The sequence below is a fragment of the Salvelinus sp. IW2-2015 genome, linkage group LG6.2 (genome assembly GCF_002910315.2).
Source record: "Salvelinus sp. IW2-2015 linkage group LG6.2, ASM291031v2, whole genome shotgun sequence".
NCBI classification, from domain to species: domain Eukaryota; kingdom Metazoa; phylum Chordata; class Actinopteri; order Salmoniformes; family Salmonidae; genus Salvelinus; species Salvelinus sp. IW2-2015.
In genome coordinates this window covers 21,781,751-21,790,771 of record NC_036846.1, presented here as the reverse complement: position 1 = coordinate 21,790,771, position 9,021 = coordinate 21,781,751, and the positions used below count along the sequence as shown (strand labels likewise).

General features: G+C 47.3%; 1 pseudogene; it reads right to left on the bottom strand.

The window, feature by feature from the left end:
• Positions 1 to 9,021, bottom strand: part of LOC111965534 (teneurin-2-like) — a 67,678-nt pseudogene that overhangs the window by 38,961 nt on the left and 19,696 nt on the right.

Below are 9,021 nucleotides of genomic sequence, written 5' to 3'. Positions count from 1 at the left end.
TATCATAGAGGAGGATAGCTGTAGTGTGGTCTGAGGGGGACAACAGAACGAGAAAGAGAAGAGATAGCTGGTAGTGTTTCTGAGGGAAACAAGAGAAACGACAGAGAGGAGAAGATAGCTTGTAGTGTTTTTGAGGGGGACAACAGAACACAGAGAGAGATAGCGGATAGTGTTTCTGAAGGGGGCACAGAACAACAGAGAGAGAGAGATAAGCTTTTAGTGTTTTCTAGGGGGCAAAGAACAACAGAGAGAGATAGCTGTTAGTGTTCTAGGGGCAAACAGCAAACAAACAGAAGAGAGAGAGATACTGTTTAGCTGTTTCTGAGGGGGCAACAGAACCAACAGAGAGCAAGAGATAGCTGTAGTGTTTCTGAGGGGGCAACAGAACAACAGAGACGAGAGAATTAGCTGTAAGTGTTCTGAGGGGGCACAGAACAACAGAGAGAGGAGAATAGCTTGTAGTGTTTCTGAGGGGGCAACGAACAACAGAGAAGAGATAGCTGTAGTTGTTTCTGAGGGGGCAACAGAAACACAGAGAGACGATAGCTTGTAGTGTTTCTGAGGGACCAACAGAACAACAGAGAGAGAGTATAGGCTGTAGTGTTCCTGAGGGGAAACAGACAACAGAACAGAGAGAGATTAGCTGTTAGTGTTCTGAGGACCAGCAACAACAAAGCACAAGAGAGAGATAGCTGTTCAGTGTTTCTGAGGGGCAACTAGAACAACAGAAGAGAGAAGCATAATAGCTGGTAGTGTTTTCCTGAGGGGGCAAAAGAGAACAACAGAGAACGGAAGGAGAGATAGCGTGTAGTGGTTTCTGAGGGGCAACAGAAACAACAGAGAGAGAGGGATAAGCGTGTAAGTGTTCTATGGGAGCAACAGAACAACAGAGAGAGAGAGATAGCTGTAGTTGTTTTGAGGGCGCAAACAGAACCCAAACAGAGAGAAGAGATTAGCTGTATGCTTCTGATGGAGGCAACAGAACAAGCAGAAGAGAGAGAGAGATACTGTAGTGTTTCTGAGGTGGCAACCACGAACAACAAGAGAGAGTAGAGATAGCATGTAGTGTTTCTGCGAGGGCACGCAACAGAAGAAGAGACGAGCGTATGTCATGGCAATAGCAAAGAGAAGATAGCATGCTTAGCTGTGTGTTCTGAGAGGACAACAGGGAACAACAGAGAAGAGAGTTGAGAGCTATTAGTGGTATGTGTCTGGATGGGCAAGACCAACAGAGAAGAGAGAGAGATAGCCTTAGTGTTTCTGATGGTGCCAAGCACAGAGAGAGGCAGTTAGCCCTAGGCATGCGCACCAGAAACGAGAGACAGGAGGAGAGTAGCTGTAGTTGTTTCTGAGGGTCGAGGCAAACAGAAAGGCAAACAGAGAGAGAGAGATAGCTGTGGATGTCTGAGGGGACAAACAGGAACGGATCAGAGAGAGAGACTTAGCTTGTAGTGTTTCTGATGGGACAAACAGAAACAGAGAGAGAGTAGCTGTAGGTGTTGGTCTGCAGTAGGGGACACAGAACCAACAAGACTACATGAGTGTCTGATGACGCGACAAGCGGCAGGACAAAAACACAGCAGACGACGAAGAGAAGTACGATGATCTAGGGCGACGACGACCAGAGGAGATAGGCTGTGAGATATTATGCTGCTGATGGAGGATTGCGTAAGGAACGACAGCCAGATTAGAGGTTTCTTTTAAGAAATACTTGTAATTTCTCTGGGGGACAACACAGAAAGAGGATATGTTTTTTTGAAGGAAGAATTTATATTAAAAAAAAAAAAAAAAAAAAAATAAAATAAAAAAAAAAACACCCAGGAGATAAACAGATCTAGTGCATGTTGTATAATTATTCTACTTCAATATCACTCTGTCCCCCGAGCCCTCCCTGCTTTTCATACCAACCTCACTGATTCCTCATCCAAACCATGTTCATATCCATACCACACTACTCCGCTTCCTCTGTCTCTCCCCATCCTTCCATTTTCTCCTCCTCTCCTCTCATTCTGCTTCCTCCCCCCATCTTCTCCTTCTCCTCATCCCTCCATCCGTACCTCAGTTCCAGTATGCCCGTGTATCACTTGAGCGAGGGGTAGGACCCTGCGTATGAAGTTCAGGTCTCCCACATAGAGGCTTCCCGTCGATGCCTGTTGCCAGGGCTACAGGGTGCCAGTAGCTTGTTGCTGTCGGCGAGGCGCTTACAGCTGGGACAGGAGATAGAGCGTCGGACGTCCGTTCCCCCATTACACTGCTGATCACAGGGGCTGCTCTGACCACAAACACGTTCTCACCACTACCCTTATGCATGAGGATACCTAGACAGGACAGGGGGGGAGGAGGGAGACCGAATGACATCATTTCATTCATTCTTCTAAGAAAAAACACCCACAACTATTGATTCAGCAAATGAAAGTCGTGTGTGGTGTGTTAGAGGATGGTTGTGTGTTTGGTGATTTTTTGATGGTTGGATTATTAGTGTTCGTGTTTGGATGTGTGTTGATGCTGGCTGTCATTTGACTGTCTGTGTCGTATACTACATATAATATACAGTTATATTTAAACATTACTGCTTGGGTGTTGAGTATATGTGTTATTCTCCAGAGACAGCCTCCAACAATTTGAGGAAGAGGTCCAGTTCAAAGCCCATGTAGTACTCTGCGTATCCTCTCTCCCCATAGGATTCAGATTGGCCACACGCGACTCATATTCATGACCCCACTGACACTAGAACAAAGACAGAGAGACGGACGAAGAGGAGAAGAGAGAGAGAGAGGAGGAGAAAGAGGAGAGAGAGAGAGAGAGGAGGGGAGAGCAGAGAGAGAGAAAGAGACGAGGGCAGCTGTGAGAGACAGAGAGAAGATAGACGATGGAGAGAGAGAGGAGAACTCAACGAGGAAACGGAGCAGAGAGATGAGAGAGATCGGAGAGAGAGACGAAGAGAGAGAGAGCAGAGAGGAGACGAGAGAGAAGAGAAGAGAGAGAGAGAGACAGATACAGAGGAAGAGAGACCAGAGAACAGAGACAGAGAGAGAAGTGGAGTGAGAGAAAATAACTTCATAAACACCAAAAGCAGTATGTTTAAATAATACTGTATATATATAGTACATACACCCACAACACCGGTCATCCTGAAACACAACACCACCACACTTCATCTCAACCACCCACACAAACCACACCACCCATCTCTTCTCACAACACAACACACACACAACATTTCATTGCTGAATCAATAGTAATTGTGGGGTTTTCTTTAAAATAAAATGAATGGAATTCATTGGTCCCTCCTCTCCCCCCCTGTCCTGTCTAGGTATCCCTCCATAAGGGTGTGGTCGAGGGAACGGGTGGTTTGTTGTCAGAGCAGCCCCCTGTGATCAGCAGTGTAATGGTTGAACGGACGTCGACGCTCTATCTCTTGTTCCCCAGCTGTAAACGGGCCTCGCCGACAGGCAAAACAAGCTACTGCACCCCGTAGCCCTGGCAAAACAGGCCATCTGACGCGGAGCCTCCCCTATTGTGGGGAGAACCTGAACTTTTCATACGGCAGGGTTCTACCCCTCGCTTCAATACCACGGGCCCAATTTACTGGAACTAGGTACGGATTGGGAGGATGAGGAGAGGAGAAGATGGGGGAGGGAGAGAGAAGAGAGAGAGAGGAGGAAGAGAAATGAGAGATGGGAGAGGACAGAAGAGCGGAAAGTAGATAGTAGTTTTGTAGGATATCGAACATGGTTGGATGAGGGATTCAGTGCAGGTTTGTAATGAAAGCAGGGAGGGCTCGGGGGACAGAGTGATTTGAATAGAATTATACCGTGCACTAGAACTTCATTTATCTCCTGGGGGTGTTTTTATCCATATTTAACTATTGCTTCTTCCCTTCAAACACTGTATTCTCTCAAGCAAGCTGCATGAGCATACATTCTCTGCGTCAGATCCAACTATCTCGTTTCATATTTCTGTTTGTCCCTGCTTTACATTCAGTGAACAGACAGACAGACAGACAGACAGACAGACAGACAGACAGGCCCCACCACTAATAAAGTAAAGTGAGCTGCAGTTAGCACAGCTTGTGCTCTTTAGCACTTGTGTCCAGACCAGACCCTTCCTCCTCTTACCCCACTAACACCTCGTTAAGGCCATAACCCAATTAACATCCTTGTCATGGCGTCAAATCAATTAAAAACATGTTAATTAGAAAGTGAGAGAGAGAGAGGGTGTGGGGTTCACTGTCCCTGCACGCAGTTCTGTGACAACTAGGAAGTGTTGTCATGGTGACAGATCCATTTCTCTCCCATCATTCAACAGTGTTGACATGTTGTCATATTGACCATCGCTTGATTGACATAAACACACATTTACAGAAATATTAATTCATGTGCATTGTCCCCTTCAGAATAAACCTATTGAAAGTAAAGTAACGTTGGTTATCTAATCAATCATCTACATTGGAGCAATAGAGTGTGTGTGGACGTTACAGTCTTTTCTGCTCTAAGAGATGACAGACTTGACGCTCTAAGCCCTGGGTGGCAGTTAAACTCTCCTCTCCTCCTGTCACTCAGACGTAACCACGGMAGCTGTAACCGTGGTGAAGGGTTATTAGCTGTCAAGCAGAGTTAGCGGTCAGTGAAGCGAGCTGGGGGCCTCGGCACCCTCAGTGCTATTACTGCTCACAGACAGACAGACACACACACACACGCTCATAAACACACACACAAACCCTACCCACCGCACTCACACACTCTATCTACACACACTCACCGACAGCTTCCGACAGCCCGTAGACTCTCTGTCCATAGGCATCTGTTTTATCCCAGATGTAGGTGTAGGCCAGGTTGGGCGAGGMGTGRAACCACTTCTGGAAGAGATGTCCCTCCACAGCCACCATYAGATGGACCTTGAGCAGGCCCAGAGACACCATGGCTGGGGTCATGGTCACCTTCAGCAGGCTGCGGTAGCCAGACGTCCTGGAGCTCAGGTAGCACAGCTTCAGACTGGTCCCTGGAACATCTATCATCTCGTGGAGCACCTGGAGAGAAGGAGAGAGAGAGAGATGGTGTGTGAGAGAGAGAGAGATAGTGTGTGAGAAAGAGAGAGGGATAGTGTGTGAGAAAGAGAGAGAAAGTGAGAGAGAGAGAGAGAGGGATGAGAGGAGAGGAGAGAGCTTCAGACTGGTGCCTGGAACATCTATCATCTCATGGAGCACCTGGAGAGAAGGAGAGAGATAAAGAGATAGACAGAGAGATAGATAGAGAGAGGGAGAGAGAGAGAGAGGGGGAGGGAGGGAGAGAGAAAGAGAAAGAAAGAAAGGGGAGGAGGAGAGATGGAGGAGAGAGATGGAGGGGAACGATGTAGGAGAGAGATGGAGGAGAAAGGTAGAGGAGAGAGATGGAGGAGAGCGATGTAGGATAAAATGGGAAGAGAGAGATGGAGGAGAGAGGTGGAGAGAAGAGAGTGGAGGAGAAGGAGAATGGGGGGAGAGGTGGAGGAGAGGAAGATGGAGGAGAGAGATGGAGAGCATAGAGATGGAGGAGAGAGATGAGAGAAGAGAGATGATAAGGGAGGAGTGGAAGAGGATGGAGGAGGATGAGAGAAATATAAGGAGGGATAGAGGAGATGGAGAGGAGAGGAGGAGATGGAGCGAGTAGAGGAGGAGATAGAAGGATGAGGAATGAATGATTGGTAGAGGACGATGGAAGGAGGAGCAGATAAGAGAGAGAAGAATGGAGGAGGACAGAATGGCAGCGAGAGAGATGAGAAGGAAGATGGAGGCACAGAGATGGAGAGATGAAAGAGAGCAGGAGGGAGGAAATAGAGAAGAGAAAGTCGAGAGGAGGAGAGATGGGGAGGAGAGATGCGAGCAGAGAGGAGATGGAGGAGGCAAAAGATGGAGGGAAATGGAGGACGTGGAGAGGAGAGGAGATGGAGGAGGAGAAGATGGAGGAGGAAAGATGGAGGCAGAGACGGATGGAGGAGGAGAGATGAGGAGGCAGGGAGGAGAAAGATGGAGGAGGAGAGATGAGAGAGGAGAGATGCGAGGAGGAGAGATGCGAGATGAGGATGAAGGATGGTAGGAGGAGCGTAGGATGGAGCGGCTAGAAGATTGCGAGGAGGAGAAGATGGAGGAGGGAAGATGGAGGAGGAAGAATGCGAGAGGAAGAGATGGAGGAGGGAGAAGATGGATAGGATGGAGCAATGGAGGAGGAAAAGTATGTGAGGAGGAATGGATGGGAGGAGGAAAATGGAGGGAGGAAAGATGCGAGGAGGAGATTTAGATGGAAGGGAGAGAGGAGGAGGAGAAGATGGAGGAGGAAAGATGGGAGGAGAGAAAGTATAGCGAGAGCAGGAGGGAGATTGGAGGAGGAAAGATGGAGGGAGGCAAAGGATGGAGGAGGAAAGTGGCGGAGGAGGAGAGAAGAGATGGAGAGGAGAGATGAGGAGGAGAGATGGCAAGGAGGAAAGTTACCTGGAGGGGAGAGATGTAGGAAGGCCGGAGACTAAGCCATTGGCAGGAGGAGAGCCTATGGGGGTACGATGGAGGAGGAAAGATGGAGGGAGGAGAGATGGAGGAGGAAGATGGAGAGGAAAGATGGACGGAGGAGAGCATGGAGGAGGAGGACGAAATGCGAGGAGGAAAGATGAGGACGGAGAGATGGAGGAGGAAAAATGGGAGGCGAGGAGGACAAGATGAGGAGGAAGATGCGACAGGAGAGATGGCAGAGGAAAGATGGCAGGAGAAAGATGCAGAGGAGAGAGATGGAGCGCAGGCAGAGATGCGCAGGAGGAGAGATGGAGGAGGAAAGATGGCAGGGCAGAGAGATGGAGGAGGAAGCATGGAGGCAGGAGAGCATGGAGGCAGGAAAGATCGGAGGAGGAAGAGAGAGAGGAAAGATGGAGGAGGAGAGATGGAGCGAGGTAAAGATGGAGCGAGGGAAAGATGAGGAGGAAAGATGCCAGGAGCGAGAGATGGGAGGAGGAAAGATGCGAGAGGAAAGATGAGGAGGAGAGATGGAGGAGGAGAGATGGAGGAGGAGAGATGGAGGAGGAAAGATGGAGGAGGAAAGATGGAGGAGGAGAGATGGAGGAAAGAGGGAGAGATGGGGACAGATAACACGGGAAAGATGAGTGTGAGAGGCTGGATACCTGACAGCACCTGGAGAGACAGAGGAGAGACAGAGGAGAGACAGAGGAGAGACAGAGGAGAGACAGAGGGATGAGAGGACAGAGAGGAAGGAGATGAAAAGAGAGGCTGGTTACCTGTGTCTCAGGTATGATGGGCTTGTCCCTGGGTCTAGAGGAGAAGAGYGATGACAGGGGTGAGGCGATGACCACAGGGTCAGGTCGAAGGAAGCCGCTGAGGTCACATCCTGGGATGGTGTTCTCCTCAGTCTTCATCACCAGCGTATCCATGACGTAGAAACGACTCCATGGTAACCACACCGTGCGGTCCTGCGTGATGAACGGAGCGCGCTCAAACCTCAGGGTCAACGAGGCGCCGCCGTTCGCTAGAAGGTCAAACCTGGAGACAGAATCACAATTGGATTAGTTACTATGTACATTACAGTTTAAAAGTTTGGGGTCACTTAGAAATGTCCTTGTTTATGAAAGAAAAGTTTTGTGAAGGGAGTAGTACACAGCATTGTACAAAATGTTCAATTTCTTGGCAATGTCTCGCACGGAATAACCTTCATTTCTCAGAACAAGAATAGACTGACGAGTTTCAGAAGAAAGTTCTTTGTTTCTGCGCATTTTGAGTCTGTAATCGAACCCACAAATGCTGATGCTACAGATACTCAACTAGTCCAAARAAGGCCAGTTTTATTGCTTCTTTAATCAGAACAACAGTTTTTAGCTGTGCYAACATAATTGCAAAAGGGTTTTCTAATGATCAATTAGCATTTTAAAATGATAAACTTGGATTAGCTAACACAACGTACCATTGGAACACAGGAGTGATGGTTGCTGATAATGGGCCTCTGCACGCCTATGTAGATATTCCATAAAAAAATCTGCCGTTTCCAGCTACAATAGTCATTTACAACATTAACAATGTCTAMACTGTATTTTTGATGCATTTTTTGCTTTTCTTTMAAAAACAAGGACATTTCTAAGTGACCCCAAACTTTTGAACGGTAGTGTATGTGTGTGTGTGTTTGTGGTACTTACGTTCCGTCCTGGCGTGTGAGAGTATATCCATAGTGTGGGTAGTGTGGGGTTCTGACAAAGGAAACATTGACTCCCACCAAGGGAGAAGTACCATCTGTAGTTAACACCTGACCTCGGCATCAGAGACGCCAAGCTGACAGAGACAGAGAGCAGCAGAGAGTCAGAGAGAGAGAAGAGTCAGAGAGAGGAGAGAGAGAGAGAGAGAGAGACGAGAGAGCCAGAGGACAGAGCACAGAGACAGAGACAGACGAGAGAGAGAAGACAGAGAGACACGAGAGAGAGAGAGGCAGACGGAGAGAAGGAGAGGAGAGATTATTTAACTTTAAACTTGCGTGCTGCTTATAACCATTGTACATTGTTACAACACTGTATAGGATATAAGCTATACAACATTTGTAATATGCTTTTGACTTGTTTTGAAACTTCTGTTACTGTGTAATGTTTACTGTTAATTTGTTATTGTTTATTTCCACCTTTTGGTATAATATCTACCCCACTTTCTGCTTTTGGCAATTTTACACACATGTTTCCAGCCAATAAAGCCCTTGAATTGAAATTGAATTCGAATTCGAAAATTGAATGTGAGAGGGCGATGAGAGAGAGATGAGGCAAAAAAGATAGAGAGTAGAGAACAGTAAATGTTTACTGTTCCTTTTTTTATTGTTGATCTGCACTTTTGTTATATTATCTAACCCTCACTTGATTTGCAATGCTTAACACTGTGTTTCCCATGCCGACAATAAAGCCCGCTTAGAATTTAAATAATGACACATTGAGAGAGAGACGATACTGTATATAATACATCAACAAGAAAGGATAGATTGTGTGTTAGTATTTGGCATCTCTCTCTTTTTT